At 41.3% G+C, this 9,615-nt stretch overlaps 1 long non-coding RNA gene across 1 annotated transcript in view; it reads left to right on the top strand.

The window, feature by feature from the left end:
• The first annotated feature begins 2,936 nt into the window (after positions 1 to 2,936).
• LOC106726838 overlaps positions 2,937 to 9,615 on the top strand; it is a 10,167-nt gene continuing 3,488 nt past the window's right edge. Inside the window, exons 1-2 of the long non-coding RNA XR_001362952.1 lie at positions 2,937 to 3,019; positions 7,847 to 7,969. This is a non-coding gene — a long non-coding RNA (uncharacterized LOC106726838). The remainder of the gene's footprint in view (positions 3,020 to 7,846; positions 7,970 to 9,615) is intronic.

Raw genomic sequence — 9,615 nt, 5'->3', positions numbered from 1 at the left:
ATATATTTTTTTTTTAAAGAAAGTACTTTTATTTTTCCTGGGGGAGAAAATTTATGAGCAGAACAACCCCAACTGTAAGTGTTGGTTAGATATTGTAAATTTCAATCCTGGATTTTTCAGGGTGAAGTGGGAATGAGACCCAAAGGAAGAGGTTAAGCTCCCTTCCTTATACAACTCCTTTTCTCTATTGAGTGTCACTGATTGCAAATTTTCAGATTTTCTTGATTAAAATAAGGTGAGCATGAAGAAAAATGTTAACTTACGTAACTAGAACAAACCTCACCCGCTCCCTTCCTGAAACCAAATCCTAGCCCTCCAGGTGTCACTGGGCATTGTGAGTGGTCATGTGACCCTACCGTTCACCTCCTCTTTGGAAATCTCTCATTAGTTGTTACCACGGCCACCAGTAGGGTTCCCCTGGCCCAAGCATCAATCCCATCTTTCTTTAATTTCCTGTAATACAGTGGAGACCTGGCTGGGAGTTTAATCAAGACAGGGTTGGGGTGGGGAAGAGAACGGGAAGGACAAAGAGGTGTCCACCATGGAGAATGACAAGTGCACACTGATCTGGCGGTTTTCTCTCCCAGGTCAGTAACATCAAACAAAAGTGTATGCTTGGGTGGGGGGTGGTTTGGGGACATGGGGCATACTTCCCCCTTCTGGGAGAGTGATCTTTATTTTTTTCATATATAACAAATCTAGGAATATTTCCCAGGAAGGGGGTCCACTTTGGAAGTGATAATGTATAGGGCCAGTCACAGTGGGTCTCGGGAGGGCCACATTGCCAAGACCTCACATTTGAGAACAGCCTCAGGTGTGGACTTCGGATGTTATCTCCAAATGAGGTTAAGCGTACAGCCACTGACACACACTGATATAATTGGGGAGCAGGGAGGGGAAGGAGGACAGCACACAAGACTTTAAACTTGTGTTCTATGACCAGATCATATTAGCTGTTGAGTACTATCAATTTTATATTTTGTAAAACCGTGACTAGCACAATTATATTGCACTATATATACGTATTGAGTGTAAACATTAGGGTATATCAGAATTCTTGTAATCCCGTTGACATTTCTTCACTTTCTAAAATCCTGCCGTTCTCAGAAATCGGGAGTGGTCTGGCCTCTGAGAGGCCCGGACTGTAGACTTTCTCTGCCCTCGATGCTGCCCGTGGGGCATGGTGGCCTTCTGTAAGAGAAGGAGGAAGCGTGGTTGCTCCGGAGGGATTTACAGAGATGTTCCCTCGTGATGGAGGACTGCAGTGGTTCTTAAACTTACACGGCAACAAACTCTCCTTGGTAGCTTGTTAGAAACGACCTACGATGCACTGAGAATTTCTGGCCCAGACCCAAGATCTTGGTTCAGAGCGTCTGGGATTACTCTTTGAAAAGCCCTGCTACCGATTACAGAGGCAGCTGTTGGGGGAAGGTCAAATTATAGAAGTCTCCTTTGGGAAATATGTAATGATCCCCCCGGGAACAGTGAAAACTCTGTCTTAGAGAGAGGTTTCCCCGCTAGGATCAATAAAGAAACAGGCAAGGGACCTGGCAGGTGAGAGAGCAGAGGCAGGGATGGCCGGCAAGCCTGGCTGCGGAGAGCTGGGAGCAAGTGAGGAACTGTTTGAATGAGCAGACTGTGGGGGAGGCAGTCATGCCAGAGGGACATGGGATGCGGGCAGCTTCTGGGGGAACCTCAGTGGAGGGGAGTGGCAGAAGGCCTCAGGGTAGAGTGGGCATGTCCTAGAGCAGTGGTTCTCAACCTTCTGGCCCTTTAAATACAGTTCCTCATGTTGTGACCCCAACCATAAAATTATTTTCGTTGCTATTTCATAACTGTAATTTTGCTACTGTTATGAATCGTAATGTAAATAGCTGATATGCAGGATGGTCTTAGGCGACCCCTGTGAAAGGGTCGTTCGACCGCCAAAGGGGTCACTACCCACAGGCTGAGGGTCAGAACCTTGAGCATAAAGCTGAGAAAGGAGAGGCTCTGTGGGGGCTGGTATAGGAAAAAGCTCAGAAGGCACCACTCCTTCCAATAATGGCAAACAAGCGTGAATATTCCTTATAGGTCGCGTAGCTACTAAAGTGAAGACAGGCCTCTTATGACGTTTCTGATTAATTAATGTTTTTGTAAAAATAAGGGAATATATAGAGTACCCGAGATAGGGGAGGGAGGTGTCCTAAGCTATGGGGTAAGGTGTGTTTTTCTAGATTATTGAGTGACATTCCTTCATTGACCAACCTGCGCCTCTCATACCATTAGTAATTCTGCTACAGGGTCAATTTTATACATTTTAACAATTATAGTTTAGCCCTGGTCAGTGGGGCTCAGTTGGTTGGAGTGTCATCCTGTGCAGGTTCAATTCCCAGTCAGGGCACATACCCAGGTTGTGGGTTCGATCCCCCGGTCAGGGTGCGTACAGGAGGCAGCTGATTGATGTTTCTCTCTCACATTAATGTGTTTTTTTCTCTCTCTCCCTCTCCCTTCCTCTCTCTCTCAAATAAAAACATATCCTTAGGTGAGGTTTAAAAAAAAAGTAAAGTTTAAACACATCAGTTTCATTTCCATGATCCACTTATAATTCTGTGCTCAAATCCAAAATTCTTCTGTTACTTTTTGTCCATTCCAAAGACCTACCACAAAAGCCTTCCTGAGTAACAAGAGAAATTTATCCATTCGTTATATGATTGAATAATTACTGTGCTTTCAAATATAAAAACATATTTGTTACCTAAGTTTTTACTAACTTTATATTTCATTTATTTAATTTATACTAATGATAGCAACTGTGCTTTATATTTTGGAGTAATCTGCTTAGCAACTCGACTACGTAAAAGCCATTTGAGCTAACAGTACAATTCTCAAGCTTTCTGGATTGCAAAGCTCTATTGTTTCTTGACTTCCACATATTATCCTTTTTTTTTTAGTGGAACAAACATAATAGATTAGAGCAAAAGAGTCCTAACAAACTCAACTTCTATTTTGCTTCTGTTGTGGCCATCACTGATAACAGGTGGTTCCTAGGCTATAAAAAGTCGAACAAATAGTGTTAATAGGACTTTGAAATCAATGACAGTTGTTGGATTTGTATGTGTGTTTGTGTGGTTTATGTGTAGGAAGTCAAAATATAGCCTACTCAAAAAATTCAATAAAATTTTTAAATGCCTAATATAAGCTGGACACGATTTAGGTGCTGGGGATATAAGTACAAAGCAATGGGTGCATTCTCAGGGAACTTACATTCTTATGGTAGGAGATGGAAAACAAAGAGTGTGACAGGAAGTCGGGTATGTGTGCTATTTTATGGTAGGATAGTGAGAGAAGGCTTCTATAACGAGTGACATTTGAACAGAGACTTGAAGGAAATGAACAAGCTTAGTGCATATCTGGGGGAGAGCTTTCTGGGTGGAGGAATCTTGGTACAAAGACCTTGAAAGAGGAGGTCGCGTAGGATTTGAAGGAATATCAAGGAGACCAGTGAGAGTGAAGTGGAATGGATGAGGCGGGGAGGGAAAGGAGATGAAGTTGGAAAGTTAGCTGGGTGGTCTTTTTGGCCATGCTAAAAACTCTGAATTTTTTTTTTTCTTATCTTGGTGAGATGGGAAACCAATGGAGGGATTGAGCAAAGGAATGATATGAACATTTAAAAAAATATATATTTTTATTGATTGCAGAAAGGAAGAGAGAGGGAGAGAGAGATAGAAACATCAGTGATGAGAGAGAACCATTGATTGGCTGCCTCCTGCATGCCCTACACTGGGGATCGAGCCACAACCCAGGCATGTGCCCTGACTGGGAATTGAACCGTGACCTCCTGGTTCATAAGTCAACACTCCACCACTGAGTCACGCCAGCCTGGCTGATGTGAACTTTTTAACAGGATCACTGTGACTGCTGTATGGGGATAGTGTTAGGCTGAGTTCCCAGAAGTAGAGCCTGAGAGGGGGATGTGTATGGATAAAATGGGGGAGAGTAAAAGAAGCAGGTCGAAGAGGAGGAGAATGGCAAAAATTCAGCCTGATCTCACGGGAAGCTCTGGAGCATAAATTACACTGTAGAGTTTTTTTCCCCACTTGAGATGAGGGAGAGGGGCTTTTTACCTTCACCCTGGTTATTGGATGAAGTCTCTGGGGGAAAGGGATGGACAGTGTAAATCCCAGGCCCTTCCAGGTGTAGTGGCTTCCATTGCCCAAGTGCAATTATCACTGACGCACTTACAGCAGCTGGGCAAGGGGCTCACCAACCAATTGATAAAAGGGTTTTCGGAGGGTATGATTGAGTGAGCCAATAGCATCTTCTCCATGGAATAAGGGTGAAAGTAGAGACACCAATTAGGAGGAAAGTGCAGTAGTCCAGAAGAAAGATGAAGGTGGCTTGGATTAGAATGTAGCGGTAGAGGGGTTGAGAAGTATTGTTGGATTCTGGATAAATTGGGGGAGGGAAAAGGCCCATAAGATTTGCTAATGGATTGCTTATCTACACTAATAAAAGAGAAACATGCAAATTAACCATCACTCCATTACTCCGCCACTACGCTACACCCACCAGCCAATCAGGGCAACTATGCAAATTAACCCAACAAAGATGGCGGTTAATTTGCATACACAGGCACGGAGCGAAGATGACTGAAGATGGCGGTGGCCACGCAGCTGGAGCAAGCAGGAGGCTTAGGTGCTCCTGGCAACGGAGGAAGCCAAGATTCCCGCCGGCCCTGGACTCTGCTCAAGGAGGGGCTGGGGGCTTGGGCTCCACTTAAGGAGCTGGAAAAAAAAAAGGAGGGGTTGGTAGCAGCCGGAGCGTAGAAACCAAGCCTCGCTGCTGCGGACCAAAGGCCTGGGTCCCAGGTGCTGGAGGAGAACCGGTGCCAGCAGCCAGGGGAAGGAAGGCCTATTGGGTGAATCTTCGTGCAACGGGCCACTAGTAGAATATAAGAGGAGAAGAATCAAAGGTGACTTCAAGGTTTGTGACCTAGCCATTTATTGAGATGGGGAAGACTGTGAGAGGAGCAGGTTTGGAATGGGGTGAAAAGTAGAAGCTTCATTGGAAACATTAAATTGCAAATGCCTGATAGATGTCTGAATGAAGATGTAAAGGAGGCAATTGGATGTAGGAGTCTGAAGTTGTGAAAATATGTTCCATTTCCTAAGTTCAGATGACCAACTGCTCATGATACTAAAAGAATGTGCATATGTCTTTAGATAGCACTGTTGGAAACTTTTGTTTGAGAGTGGATGTGGAGTGAGAAAGCCATAACTAGTTCCAAACAACCTCAAAAAGGGCAAAAGATACATATTGGAGACCATAGATCAGCAGCCTTGATGACAACTTCAGCCACCATTTCTAAAATAGAGCATTAAAAAAAGATGAGCTTTCATATATTTACCAAAAGTTGTAATAATTTAGAGGTAACATGGATTTCCAAAGAACAAGTTGGACCATACTAGCTTCATTTCTATTTTTTAAAGCATTCTAGGCACAGAGGTTTAGGAAATTCTGTCTTGGTATATCCCAATTTTTATGACAAGATGAAGAAATATAGGCCAGAATATAGAATTATCATGTAGCTTTCTAACTGGCTAAACAAAAGCAAAGAAGGGTCAACCCTTAGGTTATTTTTTGCTGCCAAACAAGTTTTTACATATCTAGGCCCTTTGCTAGTTGTAATTTTTAATCAACAACTTAACTGAAAAGCTGGAAAGCTTATTATCAGATTTGAAGATGACACAACCTGGGGGAAAATAGCTAATACATTGAATTATAAAGTGCAAGTTTTAAAGAAGGAGAAACCAAAACTCACAATTTTAAAATTAATAGGGATGAATGCAAAATATCCTATTTCACACGTTGTGAGATATCTCCCTTCACAGCAGTGAACAGTGTCAACAATTTTTGATAAAGACGCTTATTTTTCATTGTCATTTGTGGCTTGACGTTAAGTGTTCAGGCTTTGGAGCCATTTGCCTGGGTTAGAATCCTGGCTCTGCCACTTACTAGGTGTGTGATCTAGGGTATGTTTCTTAAAATCTGTGTTTTATTTTCCTTACCTGGAAGATGAGGATGATATTAGTTACAACTAATATTGTTGGCATTTTTATAAGAATTAAACTCATGTAAGGTACTTAGGGCAATGCCTGGGACATAGTTAGTACTCAATTAATAGCTATTATAACAGATTCAACAATGTGATCTGGTTGCTAGAAAGGTAAGACTGAGTACAATTATAGAAGTGAGCTATCAAGATCAAGGGAAGCTCATGGCCCACTGTGTTCTTTACTGCTGGGATTTTATTCAGTCCTGGGTGTCCCTAATTAAGAAAAGTGTCTCCAACCTGTGGGAAATTGAGTGGTGAAGGTGGTGATCAAGGGAAGCTCATGGCCCACTGTGTTCTTTACTGATGGGATTTTATTCAGTCCTGGGTGTCCCTAATAAGAAAAGTATCTCCAACCTGTGGGAAATCGAGTGCTGAAGGTGGGGAAGAGTATAGACTCATGCCAAATGAAGAAAAATTGAATGGACTGGGATAGAGAGAATGAGTTCTCTTGGAAAAAGACTCAGGAGATGAAATAAAGCTTCCTTGAAACATCTGAAGGGCTGTCATGTGGAAAAGAAATTAGACAGAGTCCCTGTTGCTCTGGAGACAGAACCAGAAGCAAAGAGTAGGAATAAAAGGTAGGGTGCAAACGTGTTTTAACTTTCTGTTACTTGCAGAGAGAGGGCAGAAGCCCGGTCTAGCTCTGCCTCTAAATTACTGTAAGATATCAAATTTCTCCACTCTACAAGCCCCAGTTTCATAAACTGTGAAATCAGGGTTTGGAGTATTATGTGCTCTAAAGTGGAAATTAGGATTGGTCTATTAACGGGTTATCTTCCTAGACAGTGGGTTTCCTATTGTTACTATCGTAACTAGCTAATTTATTAATATTAATAATAGGAAGAAAGCAAAGGGAAGGCCAGACATGATAAGCATGGTCATCTGGGCAGCTTCACCAGGAAGCTACAATTTCACAGCCCCCAGGGAACCACCAGTCTATTCCCTGCAAATCACTGGGGAAAGGGGTCCAATAAAGGGGAAGATGGGTGCATGTGCAATGAAGTTGGAGTGATGTAGGGAAGTTGCTTGCCTGTCAGTCTAACCTGGAAAAAAAGATAATTGGCTAGGGTGTGGAAACACTACAAGCACGTGAAATCTTAAAGGCTTAATTGATTAAGTTCCTAATTATAACTCATACAAAGAGCTCTTGCTCTCTTGTTTGCTCTTTCACTTCTATTTCTTGCTTGCTCCATGACCTGCACTCGCCCACCATGTGGCCATGGGCCATGCGGACCCCACATGCAATGGACTGCAGCTGGGAACACAAGCTAAGCTAGCCAGATGCTGGACTGGATTGTGCTTTAATATAGAGCTGAAACTCTGGCAGTGATTTTAATCCTAGCTCTATTAAAGATACAGTTGAACTTTTTCCATGGCTAGAGGGAAGGAAATGGGACCTTGGAGAGGAACTCCCCTAATGTCATATCATCAATAAAGCTTTCCATTATACCTCATCCTCCTGTGGGGGGCCTCAGGAAATTCTTGTTCCTGTGGCACCCGAAGAACTCCACTTCCACCAATAACAGGTGGGGATACAGTGGGCACCCCACTGATAACACTATCACTGGAAATGTCTAAATTGAGACATATTAGAGTAGACATTATTGTATTTGATTAGGATTTATGTGATCTAAATGGTATCAAAGATCTCTTTTAATTCTAAGATTCTAGGAAAAAATTGCTTATTTATTTATTTACTTATTTATTTTAAATTTATTTTTGTAAAAATAGAAAATGCTTTATTTCCAGGAATTACAAAAGCTGATGAAATACGGGATGAAGGGAGTGCTGCTGTAATCTGGTGTAGCGGAAGGAATGGCCACCTAGTTTCGCTTTCCAACTACAAACACCATGGGGATCTCGTGGTTTAAGGTAAGGCATGATGAGGGCCAATAGTAAGTAAAATAAGGCTGACTTGAACACAAGCACTGTGATGTCATGACAGCCCATCTAATAACCCAGATGGCCACCAAGTGACTAAAGGGCAGGTAGCCTATACAGTGGATACTCTGCACCAAGGGTGGGGAACCTTGGGCCATTTGGATATTTATAACATCATTCACGAGCCATACAAAATTATCAACTTAAAACTTAGCCAGCTATATTTGGTAAAATATTTAATTAATTCATCCGTAATGCCTTGGAAGGGCCAGACCAAATGATTTCGAGGGCCTGGGCCGGACGTTCCCCACTGCTGCAAGGGATAAATAAATCATGTACCAGGTAGGATGGATTGGGATGGCATACAGTTTAAAACTTATGAACTTTCTGTTCCTGGAATTTTCCATTTGAATTTTCAGATCTTGGTTGACTGTGGGTAACCACAGAAAGTGATACTGTGGATAAGCAGGGACTGCTGTACTGTGAAATGCTCAGATCTTTAAGTTCATTAGTTTTGACAACTGTATATCAAGATAAAATATTTTCATCAGCCCATTATGTTCCCACATGCCCCCAGTCAATTCCCATAGTTACCCTTCAACTACTGATTGGCTTTGTATCATCATACCTTAGTTCTATCTATTCTAGAATTTCTTATGAGTGGAATCATGTATGTGCTCTTTTGTACTTTGTTTCTTTTATTGAATATAATATTTTAGAGATTCATTTATGTTGTGTGTACCAGTAGTTCATTTGTTTTTATTGCTGAGTAGTTAGTATTCCACTCTTTGAATACACCACAGTTTAAAAAAAACTCTCTTTCCCTGTGATGCACATCTGGATTGTCTCCAGATTTTGGTATTCTGAATAAAATTTCTATGCGAATTCTTATATAAAGCTTTCTATAAACAGACATTTCTATAAACATACATTTTCATTTCTCTTGGGAAAATATCTGTGAATCGAATTTCTGGGTCATAGGTCAGATGTATGTGTAACTTTGTAAGAAGTTGCTAAACATTTTTCCAAAGTAGTTGTACCATTATATATTCCACCAGAAAAAGTGAAACTTTGAGTTGTTCCACATCCTTTCCAACATTTCGTGTTGAGAGTGTGTGTGTGTGTTTGTTTTTGTGATTAATCACTATGCTTTAATTATGTTCAATTTGTAACAATGAAAATACATCCTGCATATCAGATATTTACATTACGATTCATAACAGTAGCAAAATTATAGTTATGAAGTAGCAATGAAAATAATTTTATGGTTGGGGGTCACCACAACATGAGGAACTGTATTAAAGGGTCACGGCATTAGGAAGGTTGAGAACCACTGCTTTAGATGAACAGACACTTTGTAGTTTGATGTATTAAAATTTATCAATGTTTTCCTCTTATGGTTCATGCTTTCTCTGTCCTTTTGGAAAAGTTTTTGCCTACTGCAAGTTTGTAAAGATTTTCTCCTAAGTTTCCCCCCTAACTTTATTATTATATTGTTTTACCTTTACATTTAATTCTCAAATTGATTTTTGTGTATGATGTGAGGGAAAAATGAAGATCTCTTCTTCTCTTCTCTTCTCTTCTCTTCTCTTCTCTTCTCTTCTCTTCTCTTCTCTTCTCTTCTCTTCCCTTCCCTT

This window comes from Myotis brandtii, unplaced genomic scaffold, assembly GCF_000412655.1.
Source record: "Myotis brandtii unplaced genomic scaffold, ASM41265v1 scaffold320, whole genome shotgun sequence".
Taxonomy (NCBI): domain Eukaryota; kingdom Metazoa; phylum Chordata; class Mammalia; order Chiroptera; family Vespertilionidae; genus Myotis; species Myotis brandtii.
This window is presented reverse-complemented; position numbering and strand designations above follow the sequence as displayed.